Raw genomic sequence first — 14,652 nt, 5'->3', positions numbered from 1 at the left:
TCAAATCACCCCTGACAGATGGCCATCCAGGCTCTGCTTAAAAGCTTCCAAAGAAGGAGCCTCCACCACACTCCGGGGCAGAGAGTTCCACTGCTGAACGGCTCTCACAGTCAGGAAGTTCTTCCTAATGTTCAGATGGAATCTCCTCTCTTGTAGTTTGAAGCCATTGTTCTGCGTCCTAGTCTCCAAGGAAGCAGAAAACAAGCTTGCTCCCTCCTCCCTGTGGCTTCCTCTCACATATTTATACATGGCTATCATATCCCCTCTCAGCCTTCTCTTCTTCACGCTAAACATGCCCAGCTCCTTAAGCCGCTCCTCATAGGGCTTGTTCTCCAGACCCTTGATCATTTTAGTCGCCCTCCTCTGGACACATTCCACTTGTCAATATCTCTCTTCAATTGTGGTGCCCAGAATTGGACACAATATTCCAGATGTGGTCTAACCAAAGCGGAATAGAGCATGGGGAGCATGACTTCCCTAGATCTAGACACTATGCTCCTCTTGATGCAGGCCAAAATCCCATTGGCTTTTTTGCCGCCACATCACATTGTTGGCTCTTCCTTCCTTCCCTTTTTCTTTCTCCCCATCCTTTCTATCACCCTTCCTTTCTTTATCTTCCCTTCTCCATCCCTTCCCTTCCTTATCCCTTCCCTTCCTCATTCCTTCCCTTCCTCATCCCTAGTTTCTCCTTCTTGTCTTCCCATATATCTTTTTTCTTTCTCTTCCTTCCTTCCGTCCTTTTTCTTTCTTCCCTCCTCCCTTCTTTTCTTTCCCCTTTCCTCCTCCCTTTCTTTGTTTTCTTTCCTTCTGCTCTTTTTTCTCTTTAATTCAAACTCCCTTAATTATTTTAATATGGATCCTGAGGAGTATGTTTCATATGAATGGTTGTATGTTTTTTATGGTTTAAAATTGTATTGCTTCTATTGTTGGGTCTCTTTTTAATAGATATAGCAAAATAGGAATAATAATAATAATAATAATAATAATAAGTGCCAGGTTTGGTCCAGATCCATCAAGCCATGTAGGTACAAACCTTGAAGTGACTGGCTTGACCTTGAAGGAGCTGGGGATGGTGACGGCCGACAGGGAGCTCTGGTGTGGGCTGGTCCATGAGGTCACGAAGAGTTGGAAGCGACTAAACGAATAAACAACAACAACACTTACGTCATTGTATTCATAGAGTCTCAACCTGTTCTCAACCTGAGTAAAATGTATAATATCACCAAGGACGACCACCTCACCCGCCTCATAGGAAACCTGCTACAAAACAGGAGCTTTTTTGTTGAGTTCCAGGGCCAGAGAAGCAGATGGCGGAAACAGAAGAACGGCCTGCCTCAGGGGAGCGTGCTTGCTCCATCCATGTTCAACATCTACACAAATGACCAGCCACTGCCAGAAGGGATAGAGAGTTTCATCTATGCTGACGATCGTGCCATCACCGCTCAAGCAAGGAACTTTCCAATGGTTGAACAGAAGCTCTTCAAAGCTCTAGGTACCCTTATTGCCTATTACAGGGAAACCCAGCTAATTCCTAACACAACTAAACTGAAGACGTGTGCTTTTCGCCTTAAGAACAGACAAACATCTTGAGCTTTGAGGATTACCTGGGAAGGAATCCCACTGGAGCATAACTGGGAGTTACTCTGGGTTGGACTCAGACTTACAAGAAGCACTGCCTGACTATTCAGCAAAAAGTGGATGCTAGAAATAATATCATACGAAAGCTGACTGGCACAACCTGAGGATCACAACCAGACACAGTGAAGACATCTGCCCTTCCACTTTGCTACTCTGCTGAATATGCATGCCCAATGTGGAATACATCCACATGTGTGTGGATTGCAGTGGCTTCTCTGTGTAGTCTGACATGGTGATTGTGAGTGTGGTCCAGCATTTCTATGTTCTCAAATAATATGCTGTGTCCAGGCTGGTTCATCTGGTGCTCTGCTATGGCTGACTTCTCTGGTTGAATTCGTCTGCGGGGGGATTCCAGAGAGGCAACAATCAGGGCCAGCTAACACCTCCCAACAAAGGATTCCCAAAGGCAGGAAGCAGCCAGGCTTTGAAGCTGCAAGGCCATTCACTGCTAATCAAGGTGGCCAATTGCAACATTCACACTGGACTCCAACAGACAAGAGTTATTTCTCCCACCCTCCACAGATATACAAACCTAGGATTCCCACGGGCAGGAAGCAGCCATGCTTTGAAGCTGCAAGGCCATTCAGTGCTAATCAAGGTGGCCAATTGCAACATTCACACTGGACTCCAACAGACAAGAGTTCTTTCTCCCACCCTCCACAGATATACAAACCTAGGATTCCCATGGGCAGGAAGCAGCCATGCTTTGAGGCTGCAAGGCCATTCAGTGCTAATCAAAGTGGCGAATTGCAACATTCACACTTGCCTCCAACAGACAAGAGTTCCTTCTCCCACCCTCCACAGATATACAAACCTAGGATTCCCACAGGCAGGAAGCAGCCAGGCTTTGAAGCTGCAAGGCCATTCAGTGCTAATCAAGGTGGCCAATTGCAACATTCACACTGGACTCCAACAGACAAGAGTTCTTTCTCCCACCCTCCACAGATATACAAACCTTACTTGCCTCGTTTCCAACAAACCTCACAACCTCTGAGGATGCCTACCATAGATGTGGGTGAAACGTCAGGAGAGAATGCTTCTGGAACATGGCCAGACAGCCCAGAAAACTTAGCAGCCCTATTATTATTATTATTATTATTATTATTGATGAGTCCTTGTGGTCTTTCAGAACTTTATGTTTCTAACACATTGTTTCTATTATCAGAATTATTATTTAAGAGCTATTTATTATATTATTATTATTATTATTATTGATTTATTACTAGAATATCCCTTGTGGTGCCTTCCAAATGTGATTCTATAATTATATAGAATTTCTATGGCTTGAGAGCATTTCTTTCCTATTTTTTAATTACTTGGGGTCCGACTGGATGCCCTCTAGGGACCCTCCCCATCCCATTTCCCCCGGATATGCTTTTGGACTCCAATTCCCAGAAGCCTCTGTCGCGTCCTGAGAGGCGGGGCCTGCTAAGCCACGCCCCTCCGTTCAGGAGTTTCCAACCCCTCCCCTCTTCCGAGAAGAGATGCCAAGGAGTTCGCCTGATGACGCTCTATCCTTTGTTTATCTATGAGCAGGCTCTGTGAGAGGCGTCTCCTAGAACGTCTCCCACAGGCTCAATGTCCTGCGGCTTTGCTCTCTGGCTCCCTCGAGTGGCCGCGCCCCAACATTGCAGCGTGAGTTTCCTCCATTCATTTGAACTTTCCTCCAATTTCTCAATTTTTATTCCTTTTTAAATGTTTTTAATTCGGCCTCCTCCAACCCTGACTCAATATTGTTATTGTTTTAATCAGTTATAACAATATTTATGTTGTTATTAATATTATTTATTTATTTTTATTTGTCGTGTCAGGACAACCAGACATATTATATTACATTTCTAAAAGAACAAAGCAAACAAACAGAAAAAATACAAAATGTATGAGTTTGGTAGTTGATTAAATGTCCTTTGACCACTATCTGGCCACTTTGAGTGCCTCTGGTGTTGCTGCAAGAAGGTCCTCCATGGTGCATGTGGCTGGGCTCAGGTGGCATTGCAGCAGGTGGTCAGTGGTTTGCTCTTCTCCACACTCGCATGTCGTGGATTCCACTTTGTGGCCCCATTTCTTAAGGTTGGCTCTGCATCTCGTGGTACCAGAGCGCAGTCTGTTCAGCACCTTCCAAGTCGCCCAGTCTTCTGTGTGCCCAGGGGGGAGTCTCTCATCTGGTATCAGCCATGGATTGAGGTGCTGGGTTTGGGCCTGCCACTTTTGGACTCTCGCTTGCTGGGGTGTTCCAGCGAGTGTCTCTGTAGATCTAAGAAAACTATTTCTTGATTTAAGTCGTTGACATGCTGGCTGATGCCCAAACGGGATGAGCTGGAGATGTCACTGCCTTGGTCCTTTCACTATTGGCTGCTACTTCCCGGCGGATGTCAGGTGGTGCAATACCGGCTAAGCAGTGTAATTTCTCCAGTGGTGTAGGGCGCAGACACCCCGTGATAATGCGGCATGTCTCATTAAGAGCCACATCCACTGTTTTAATGTGGTGAGATGTGTTCCACACTGGGCATGCGTACTCAGCAGCAGAGTAGCACAGCGCAAGGGCAGATGTCTTCACTGTATCTGGTTGTGATCCCCAGGTTGTGCCAGTCAGCTTTCGTATGATATTGTTTCTAGCGCCCACTTTTTGCTTGATGTTCAGGCAGTGCTTCTTGTAGGTCAGAGCACGGTCCAGAGTGACTCCCAGGTATTTGGGTGTGCTGCAATGCTCCAGTGGGATTCCTTCCCAGGTGATCTTCAAGGCTCGGGATGCTTCTCTGTTCTTAAGGTGAAAGGCACATGTCTGTGTTTTAGTTGGATTAGGGATCAGCTGGTTTTCCCTGTAGTAGGCAGTAAGAGCACCTAGAGCTTTGGAAAGCTTCTGTTCTACCATCTCAAAGCTCCCTGCGTGAGCGGTGATGGCACGATCATCAGCATAGATGAAACTCTCTGTCCCTCTCTGGCACTAATATTAGTGCTTTTATTGTTGTTTTGGTCCCTTTCCCTTCAAAGTCCATGATGTATTCTTATTCTTAGTTATTAATATGTATTAAAATATATTTATTGCTAATCGTTTTTATATGTATTATTATTCTTATTATTATTGCTTATCATGGGGTGCAGAGTGCTCTTTCATTGCAGGTGAACTATAAATCCCAGTACCTACAACTGACAAATGTCAAAACCAATTCCACCCCGAACCTACCAGTATTCAAATTTGGGCATATTGGGTATGCGTGCCGAATTTGGTGTAGCTCCATCGTTGTTTGCGTTCACAGTGCTCTCTGGGTGTAGGTGAACTATAATTCCTATAAATCAAGGTGAATTTCTCCCAAAGCCTTCTTGCATTTTTTGTTGGTCATGGGGGATCTGTGTTCTAAGTGAGATCCAGAGCCATGGTTGGTAGGGTCTAGAGTGCTCTTGGATTGCAGGTGAACTATAAATCCCTGTAGCTACGTCAAGGTGAAAAACCCCCAAACCTCTCCCGGATCTTCCTTTGGTTATGGGGGATCTGTGTTCTAAGTGAGATCCAGAGCCATGGTTGGTAGGGTCTAGAGTGCTCTTGGATTGCAGGTGAACTATAAATCCCTGTAGCTACGTCAAGGTGAAAAAACCCCAAACCTCTCCCGTATCTTCCTTTGGTTATGGGGGATCTGTGTTCTAAGTGAGATCCAGAGCCATGGTTGGTAGGGTCTAGAGTGCTCTTGGATTGCAGGTGAACTATAAATCCCTGTAGCTACATCAAGGTGAAAAACTCCCAAACCTCTCCCGTATCTTCCTTTGGTTATGGGGGATCTGTGTTCTAAGTGGGGTCCAGAGCCATGGTTGGTAGGGTCTAGAGTGCTCTTGGATTGCAGGTGAACTATAAATCCCTGTAGCTACATCAAGGTGAAAAAACCCCAAAACCTCTCCAGTATCTACTTTGGTTATGGGGGTTCTGTGTGCCAAATGTGGTCCAGGTCCATCGTCAGTGGGGATCACAGTGCTCTGACTAGATGCAGGGTGAACTACAACTTCCATCATGTGAACTCAATCCCCCAAACTCCTCCAGTATGTTTAATTGTTGATGAGTTCAGCTCTGTTTGTTGATAAGAGTAAGAAAGACCTAAGGGAGAGGCAGTGGGCGGGGTCATGCAAATTCCACACCAATGTAGAGAATCAGAAACACTGGGATGTCTGTGGTGGAGGAAGCACTGTGGAGTAGAAGTGAACACCCCAGCTACATACACACATACATATTTACATATTTTCACTTTTATTATGTGTATATAAATAAATAATCTAATACAGTATTACTATCTCATTTGCACCCATTTTTGATATATCATAGATCACATATTACTTAAAGATATATTTTTGTAAATAAGTTAACAGGAGAAGGAGAAAATATTAAACCTTGATATTTAAGTAAAGGGGAAAAGTACAGCACGAGAGATGGGCAAACTCTGGAATATCTCCCCACTTGGCCTAAAGTGGAGCAAAGTTGGTTTAAAGCCAAAAAGTTGGGATATTAAGCAGAAAACATGGTACATCATAATGTCCATACATCAATATTTTGGCCCTAAGTGTGGTAAATGAAGTGTAGAATCTCCACAACTCCATAGAGAATTATACTATGTAACCCAATGTTTGTTTCTGGCACAATTGCAAACCATGCCAACAAAGAGAAAAAGTAGGACAAGTGCAAAGAAGCCAGAATGGATGTCCAAAGAACTTCTAACTGTGCTAAGACACAAAAGAGACATGCACAAGAAGTGGAAAAAGGGAGAAGTCACCAAAGAAGAATTCAAACAAATAGCCAACACCTGTAGGGAAAAGGTCCGCAAGGCTAAAGCACAAAACGAGCTCAGGCTTGCCAGGGACATTAAAAACAATAAAAAGGGCTTCTTTTCTTATGTCAGTAGAAAAAAGGAAGCACAAGGAGGCGATTGGGCCTCTTCGAGGAGAAGATGGGGCAATGCTGACAGGGAAAAGGCAGAACTACTTAATGCCTTCTTTGCCTCGGTCTTCTCACAAAAGGAAAGTCAAGGTCAAGCCAGTCACTTCAAGGATACTCTCCATCCATCTTGTCCTTGACCAGCCCCTCTTCCTTTTTCCTTCGATCCCTGACTGCCATCACCACCCCCAGCTCCTTCAAGGTCAAGCCAGTCACTTCAAGGATACTCTCCATCCATCTTGTCCTTGGCCAGCCCCTCTTCCTTTTTCCTTCCATCCCTGACTGCCATGGCCACCCCCAGCTCCTTCAAGGTCAATCCAGTCACTTCAAGGATACTCTCCATCCATCTTGTCCTTGGTCATCCCTTCTTCCTTTTTCCTTCCATCCCTGACTGCCATGGCCACCCCCAGCTCCTTCAAGGTCAATCCAGGCACTTCAAGGATACTCTCCATCCATGTTGTCCTTGGTCATCCCCTCTTCCTTTTTCCTTCCATCCCTGACTGCCATGGCCACCCCCAGCTCCTTCAAGGTCAAGCTAGTCACTTCAAGGATACTCTTAATCCATCTTGTCCTTGGTCAGCCCCTCTTCCTTTTTCCTTCCATCCCTGACTGCCATGGCCACCCCCAGCTCCTTCAAGGTCAATCCAGTCACTTCAAGGATACTCTCCATCCATCTTGCCCTTGGCCAGCCCCTCTTCCTTTTTCCTTCCATCCCTGACTGCCATGGCCACCCCCAGCTCCTTCAAGGTCAAGCCAGTCACTTCAAGGATACTCTCCATCCATCTTGTCCTTGGTCAGCCCCTCTTCCTTTTTCCTTCCATCCCTGACTGCCATGGCCACCCCCAGCTCCTTCAAGGTCAATCCAGTCCCTTCAAGGATGCTCTCCATCCATCATGTCCTTGGTCAGCCCCTCTTCCTTTTTCCTTCCATCCCTGTCTGCCATGGCCACCCCCAGCTCCTTCAAGGTCAAGCCAGTCCCTTCAAGGGTGCTCTCCATCCATCTTGCCCTTGGTCGGCCCCTCTTCCTTTTTCCTTCCATTTCCCCCAGCATCATTGTCTTCTCTAAGCTTTCCTATCTTCTCATAATGTGACCAAAGGACTTCATCTTGGCCTCTACCATCCTTCCCTCCAATGAGAAGTCAAGCTTTATTTCCTGAAGGATGGACTGGTTGGATCTTCTGGCGGTCCAAGGTCAAATTAACTACTCCCCAATTAAATAGGAAATGACATTTCCAAACCAGGAACAGACATTGTTCCAAATTTTGTTGCATAGTGTTATGTGGTAATGGATTCCCATTAAAAAAAAGTCAGAAGAGCATGGCCCTAGCACCAATTATTATCGTTATTATTATTATTATTATTATTCTACAGATTAAACCCAAAAGCTATAAAGAGAGTTATGTTGTCGAAGGCTTTCGTGGCCACAATCATTGGGCTGCTGTGAGTTTTTCAGGCTGCCACATCTATGGCAGCCATGTTCCAGAAGCATTCTCTTCTGACGTTTCACCCACATCTATGGCAGCCATCCTCAGAGGTTGTGAGGTCTGTTGGAAACTAAACAAGTTGGGGTTTATTCCCCAACGTGGTGGTTGTGAGAGTGGTCCAGCATTTCTGTGTTCTCAAATAGTATGCTGCATCCAGGTTGGTTCATCAGGTGCTCTGCTATGGCTGACTTCTCTGATTGAATTAGTTTGCAGTGCCTTTCATGTTCCTTGAATCGTGTCTGGGTAATTCTTCTGCCTTTGGTGGTCCCTATCTAGACTTGTCCACAGCTGCATAGTATATGGTAGACTCCCACAGAGGTGTGAGGATCCCTCTTGTCCTTTCCTGAACACAGCTAACACCTTCCAACAAAGGATTCCCCCAGGCAGGATGCAGCAAGGCTTTGAAGCTGTAAGGCTATTCAATGCTGATCAAGCTGGCCAATGGCAGTATCAAACAGACAAGACAAACCTTAAAAACTGGCATAGACACCGAGAACTGGGAAGCCCTGGCCCTTGGTCACTCTAACTGGAGGTCAGTTGTGACCAGCAGTGCTGCAGAATTCAAAAAGGCACGAAAAAGGCGAAAGGGAGAAACGTGCCAAAAGGAAGGTGCACCAAGCCAACCCTGACCAGGACTGCCTTCCACCCTGAAACCAATGACCACACTGTGGGAGAACATGTGGGTCAAGAATAGGGCTCAACAGCCACTTATGGATACTGCACTTGGAGGATCATCATCCTCGGGCTACGAGAGATCGCCTAACTGAACTAATAAACAGATATTAGTAGATTAATAACAGATATTATTCCGCAGATCTATAAACCCCACTTGCCTAGTTTCCAACAGACCTCACAACCTCTGAGGATGCCTGCCATAGATGTGGGCGAAACGTCAGGAGAGAATGCTTCTGGAACATGGCCAGACAGTCCGGAAAACTCACAGCAACCTAGTGATTCCGGTGATGAAGGCCTTCGACAACACATATAAAGAGAATTTCTGAGGCCACTTATATGTCTGAAGGGGTGATCAGACGTCCATATCTTCATGGAAGCTCTGATTGTCTTTGTGCGGAGTCTGTGAGTCAATAGAAGGTTGACACAACAGAACACGGTTGCCTGGACAGAAAGATAAGAGATGATTGGACTCTCGTTTTCAAGTGGATACCATGTTGGATAGTGGGTTGTGAAAGGAGATGTCCACAACACTGCTGTGGGTCATCGCTCTGAAGTGTAAACATCCGAACCATGCTTGGACCAAGCCAGCTGAAGGGACGACGTCTCCAAGATGCCTCAGAGCTGTTTGCTGAGCTTGCGGACCTGTCTTTCCCGCGCCTCGAAGGCGATCTTGGCGTCCATGAGTTCGTTCAGGGCCTTACGTACGGCCTCCATTTCCTCTTCCGCCAGCGCATAATTCTGGGCCAGCTCTCGGTTCTCCCGCTGCAGCTCCCCCAGGATCAGCTGGACCTCCTCGTTCTGCCGCCGGCAGCGATTCTTGAGCTGTTCCGCCTCCACCAGGAGCGTCTCCACCGTCTTGACCATAGTCTCCATCTGGTCCCGGGACATGGCTGAAAAAACACGTCAACTATTAGCTAGGACAAGACCAAGAACCATCTAGCCTAGACCTGGGCCAGGTTTGGTGGCCCTCCAGTAGGCTCTTGACCATAGTCTCCATCTGGTCCCAGGACATGGCTGCAAAAGCACGTCAATTATTAAGCTAGGATAAGACCAAGAACCATCTAGCCCAGACCTGGGCCAACCTTGGCCCTCCGGTAGGCTCTTGACCATAGTCTTCATCTGGTCCCGGGACATGTCTGCAAAAGCACGTCAACTATTAGCTAGGACAAGACCAAGAACCATCTAGGCCATACCTGGGCCAACTTTGGCCCTCCAGTAGGCTCTTGACCATAGTCTCCATCTGGTCCCGGGACATGGCTGCAAAAGCATGTCAACTATTAAGCTAGGGCAAGACCAAGAACCGTCTAGCCTAGACCTGGGCCAACTTTGGCCCTCCAGTAGGCTCTTGACCATAGTCTCCATCTGGTCCTGGGACATGGCTGCAAAAGCACATCAATTATTAAGCTAGGACAAGACCAAGAACCATCTAGCCTAGACCTGGGCCAGCTTTGGTGGCCCTCCAGTAGGCTCTTGACCATAGTCTCCATCTGGTCCCGGGACATGGCTGAAAAAGCACATCAACTATTAGCTAGGACAAGATCAAGAACCATCTAGCCTAGACCTGGGCCAGCTTTGGTGGCCCTCCAGTAGGCTCTTGACCATAGTCTCCATCTGGTCCCAGGACATGGCTGCAAAAGCACGTTAACTATTAGCTAGGACAAGATCAAGAACCATCTAGCCCAGACCTGGGCCAACTTTGGCCCTCCAGTAGGCTCTTAGGAATTGAAGTCCAAAACACCTGGAGGGCCAAAGTTGGCTCATGCCTGGTAAGTTGTTTTGTTCTAGAAGTCCCATCAGTGGAGGGTGATGAGAGATGTCAATAATAATAATAATAATAATAATAATAATAATAATAATAATAGACGAGATCTCTCAGGATACATCTACACCAGCATTTCTCAACCTGGAGTTCAGGACCCCTTAGGGGTTGCGAGGAGAGTCACCAAAGACCATCAGAAAACACTTAGGAACACAGTCTTAGGCACTCTCTGGAGGTAGGTGAACTACATCTCCCATAAATCACTATCAATTCCTCCCAAATCCCTCTAGTATTTTCTGTTGGTCATGGGGGTTCTGTGTGGGAAGTTTGGCCCAGTTCTATCATTGGTAGGGTTCAAGGGGCTCTTTGATTGTAGGCGAACTATAAATCCCAGCAACTACAAATCCCAAATCTCAAGGTCTATTTTCCCCAACCACCACCAGTATTCACATTTGGGCATATTGAGTATTCGTGCCACGTTTTGTCCTGATCTATCATTGTTTGAGTCCATAGTGCTCTCTGGACGTAGGGGAACTACAACTCCAAAACTCTCTCACCAAACCCTTTATAGTATTTTCTGTTCCTCATGGGAGTTCTGTGTGCCAAGATTGGTTCAATTCCATTGTTGGTGGAGTTCAGAATGCTCTTTGATTGTAGATGAACTATAAATCTCAGCAACTACAACTCCCAAATGACAAAATCTGCCCCAATCTCACCAGTATTCAAATTTGAGCGTACCGGGTATTTGTGCTTTTCCAGTGAATGATAATACATCCTGCGTATCAGATATTTACATGACGATGGATCTGGACCAAACTATACACAAATACTCAATATGCCCAAATATGAACTCTGGTAGAGTTTGGGGGAAATAGAATCTTGACATTTGGGAGTTGTAGTTGCCGGGATTTATAGTTCACCTACAACCACAGAGCATTCTGAACCCCAGTAATGATAGAATTGGGCCAAACCTCCACGTGGGCCACAGCAACGCGTGGCAGGGGACGGCTAGTAAACAATAATTTTAGATAGTGATACAGGACATTTTCCTATAGTGTCGGTGCATCACCAAGCGACAACTCCCACAGCGTTGAGCCATGATGGTTCAAAGTTGTGTCAAACTGCATCCATTCTGCAGTGTGACTACAATCTCTGCTCTGAATAGCCAGGAACTCAGGCAAAAGGGAGACTTTCCATAAATCTGTGGACCTGATCCTTTCAACCAGATCTCCTGAGCATTGAACCCAGGACCTGACATGCAAAATAGGAGCTGTGACTCATCTCTGATACGTCAACAATGTCCTTTGCATTGAAACGCCACCTAAAGCCAAAGTAAACCTTTGAAGACCTTTTAAGAAGTGGGATTATACAATCGACGCAGAAATCTCTCGCGTCCAAATGGGCCATTGCGTTCTACCTACCATACAATCCACCAAACTTGAAGGTGGTTACACAGAAGGGACATTTATATCTCTGAAGTCACCTTGGAGCCACCCCAATTCCTTGTCTCTCCGTAAAAAGCCACCCACTCACCAGCAGGGCTGCAGGCAGGCCAGAGGTAACTGTAGGATGGGAAAAGTCCTTCCAGCTTTCCTGCGTTTGGGCAAAGACGAAGGGTCCGGGGTCCACCGTCCACGGTGTCAGCTCAAGACCCTCGGCGTGGGGTTCCTCGCTTCTTTCTTCTCTTGACGCTTGTGGACCTCAAGGCACAAGAGACACAAGAGAGCTCAGCAGGAGGATTAATGCAAGCTAAATCCAGCCACTCATCAGAGGGGGATTTACTGCCGGGCAAGCCGTAGCCTGAACTTTCACATCCAGGTGAGAGGAATGCCACTCAGGGAGTCTTTAGCCAAAATGCTTGGGGACAGAAGAACTTCAGGATTTGGACTACAGGCCACCCCCAACATCCGACTTACATACGTCTCATGGTTACAAATGAAGTCGAACATGACCCCCCCCCCCCAAGAGATAGTGGTCCACGCTCTTGTCACATCCCGAATAGACTACTGCAACGCGCTCTACGTGGGGTTGCCCTTGAAGACTGTTCGGAAACTTCAATTAGTCCAACGAGCGGCAGCCAGATTACTCACCGGAGCGACATACAGGGAGTATACCAGCCCCCTGTTATGTCAGCTCCACTGGCTGCCGGTTCAGTTCTGAGCACAATTCAAGGTGCTGGTTTTGACCTACAAAACCCTTTACAGTTCCGGTCCAGTGTATCTGTCCGAACGTATCTCCCTCTACGTCCCACCCCAAAATCTAAGATCATCTGGGGAGGCCCTGCTCTCGACCCCACTGCTCTCCCAAGTGAGGCTGGTGGGGACGAGGAGCAGGGCTTTCTCAGTGGTGGCCCCTCACCTGTGGAACTCACTCCCAGGGGAAATCAGGGCATCATCATCCCTCCTCTCCTTCAGGAGGAGGGTGAAGACGTGGTTATGGGACCAGGCCTTTGGGCAATCTGGCAATTAAATAAGACAATCAGGCGAATAAGACCAACAGGATTGATGAAGTGGAACGGAAAACTAGAACTATGAGTTATGAACTATGAGAACTATGAACTATGAGTTATGAACTCATAACTTATGAACTATGAGAACTATGAACTATGAGTTATGAACTATGAGAACTATGAACTATGAGTTATGAGAACTATGAGCTGACCATGTAAGAGAGGAATTGGGTTTGTATTGGTTTTATTGATTTTATTGATTTTATTGATATAATACATGAACTAGTGTGATGTAATTGTGTAATTTTTGTGTCTTGATTGTTTTGTACTGCTGGCATCGAATTGTGCCTTGCTTCTGTAAGCCGCCCTGAGTCCCCCAAATAAATAAATAATAAATAGTAACTTATAGTTTTGCTAAGGGCAAGGACACCAGACTGGATAATAAGGGTTAAGCCTTGGTCAATTTGCCAAGACACTAACAACAACAAGGACCCTTCCCATGTTGGATAGTGTGCATCATTTAATCAAGGCTTTATGCCCCATTTTCATATGTTTATAGCAGAAGGTGATATCGAGCCCGGTAGAAGAGACTCCTAGGACCGCACCAAAGAGAGTCCCTTGTCCTTGGCGAGCCGTCAGAAGAAGCCTGATTCCAGCAATTTTATTGATATTAATAATTCAAATGAGACTCTTGCCAAGGCAAAGAAGTGGCACCGAGGTTTATTAGCGATTCAGCTGAAGCGGATGCAATTGCAGTGATCATTCACATGCAAGCATGCCATATACATCGATCAGAGGCATATTTATAGCAAAATACAGGTTTGAAAGTTTCAAAACTCCCTCCCTCTTTGGCTCCTTAGCAAATCAGGGAGAGGGAGGCAGTGTTGCAATCCAGAGCAGGGAACGAGGCCCTAAGATAACGATCCACCACGCTTGACTGTGAAAAAACAATCCTTTTTTATTGAAGAAAAATGGTTGCAAAATAAAGGAAAAATGCAAGTCAAAAGCCACAGCAAAATCAGCAAACATGAATTTAAATGAACAAGAACAAAACCCAAAGCCACACTGTAAAATACTGGAACCTGTTTAGTGATTCACTAACCGTACTTGATATCCTAGAAATCTTTCAAAACTATGGCCAGGGAACCGGGAGAACTGCCAAGGTCTTCATCAATTCTGAAACGATGCCTGAACTGAGAAAGTCAGCCCAGCGGAAGGCATTTCAAGCCAAAGAATTGGTTCCGTGAACCGCCCCTCTGCTTTGAAGCCATTGTTTGTAATTCTCTTAATCGGGAAGACCGACGCAAGCTGAGTGATTTACTTCTGTCTTGCCAGATCTGGCCCCTTCTATTCTCATTAGAGTTACCAGGTGCAAAAGGGAGTGAAAGTTCATGGCTTCCCTCTGAAACATTTTCATGAACACTGGTACGTTCATTTCCCAAATCTACAGAAGTTTTTTCCTCACTAATTTCAGGAGCATTGGCATTTTCCAAATCTACAGAAGCTTCTTCCTCACTAATTTCAGGAGCATTGGCATCAAGAGGTACATTTCCATTAGCATTAGGAAGTACATTTTCATTAGCATCAGTAAATATATTTTCATTAGCATCAGGAGGAACAAACAGAGAATCAGGTTCAAGTTCAAACTCAGGCTGAACCCCAACACGCAGGACGGAAGAGGGGCATTGTGTCCAGAGACGATGAAACCAGTTTTTTTTGTTCTTGTGATGGA

The sequence above is a fragment of the Anolis sagrei genome, chromosome 12 (genome assembly GCF_037176765.1).
Source record: "Anolis sagrei isolate rAnoSag1 chromosome 12, rAnoSag1.mat, whole genome shotgun sequence".
In the NCBI taxonomy this organism is placed as follows: domain Eukaryota; kingdom Metazoa; phylum Chordata; class Lepidosauria; order Squamata; family Dactyloidae; genus Anolis; species Anolis sagrei.
Note: the sequence above shows the minus strand (reverse complement) of the source record.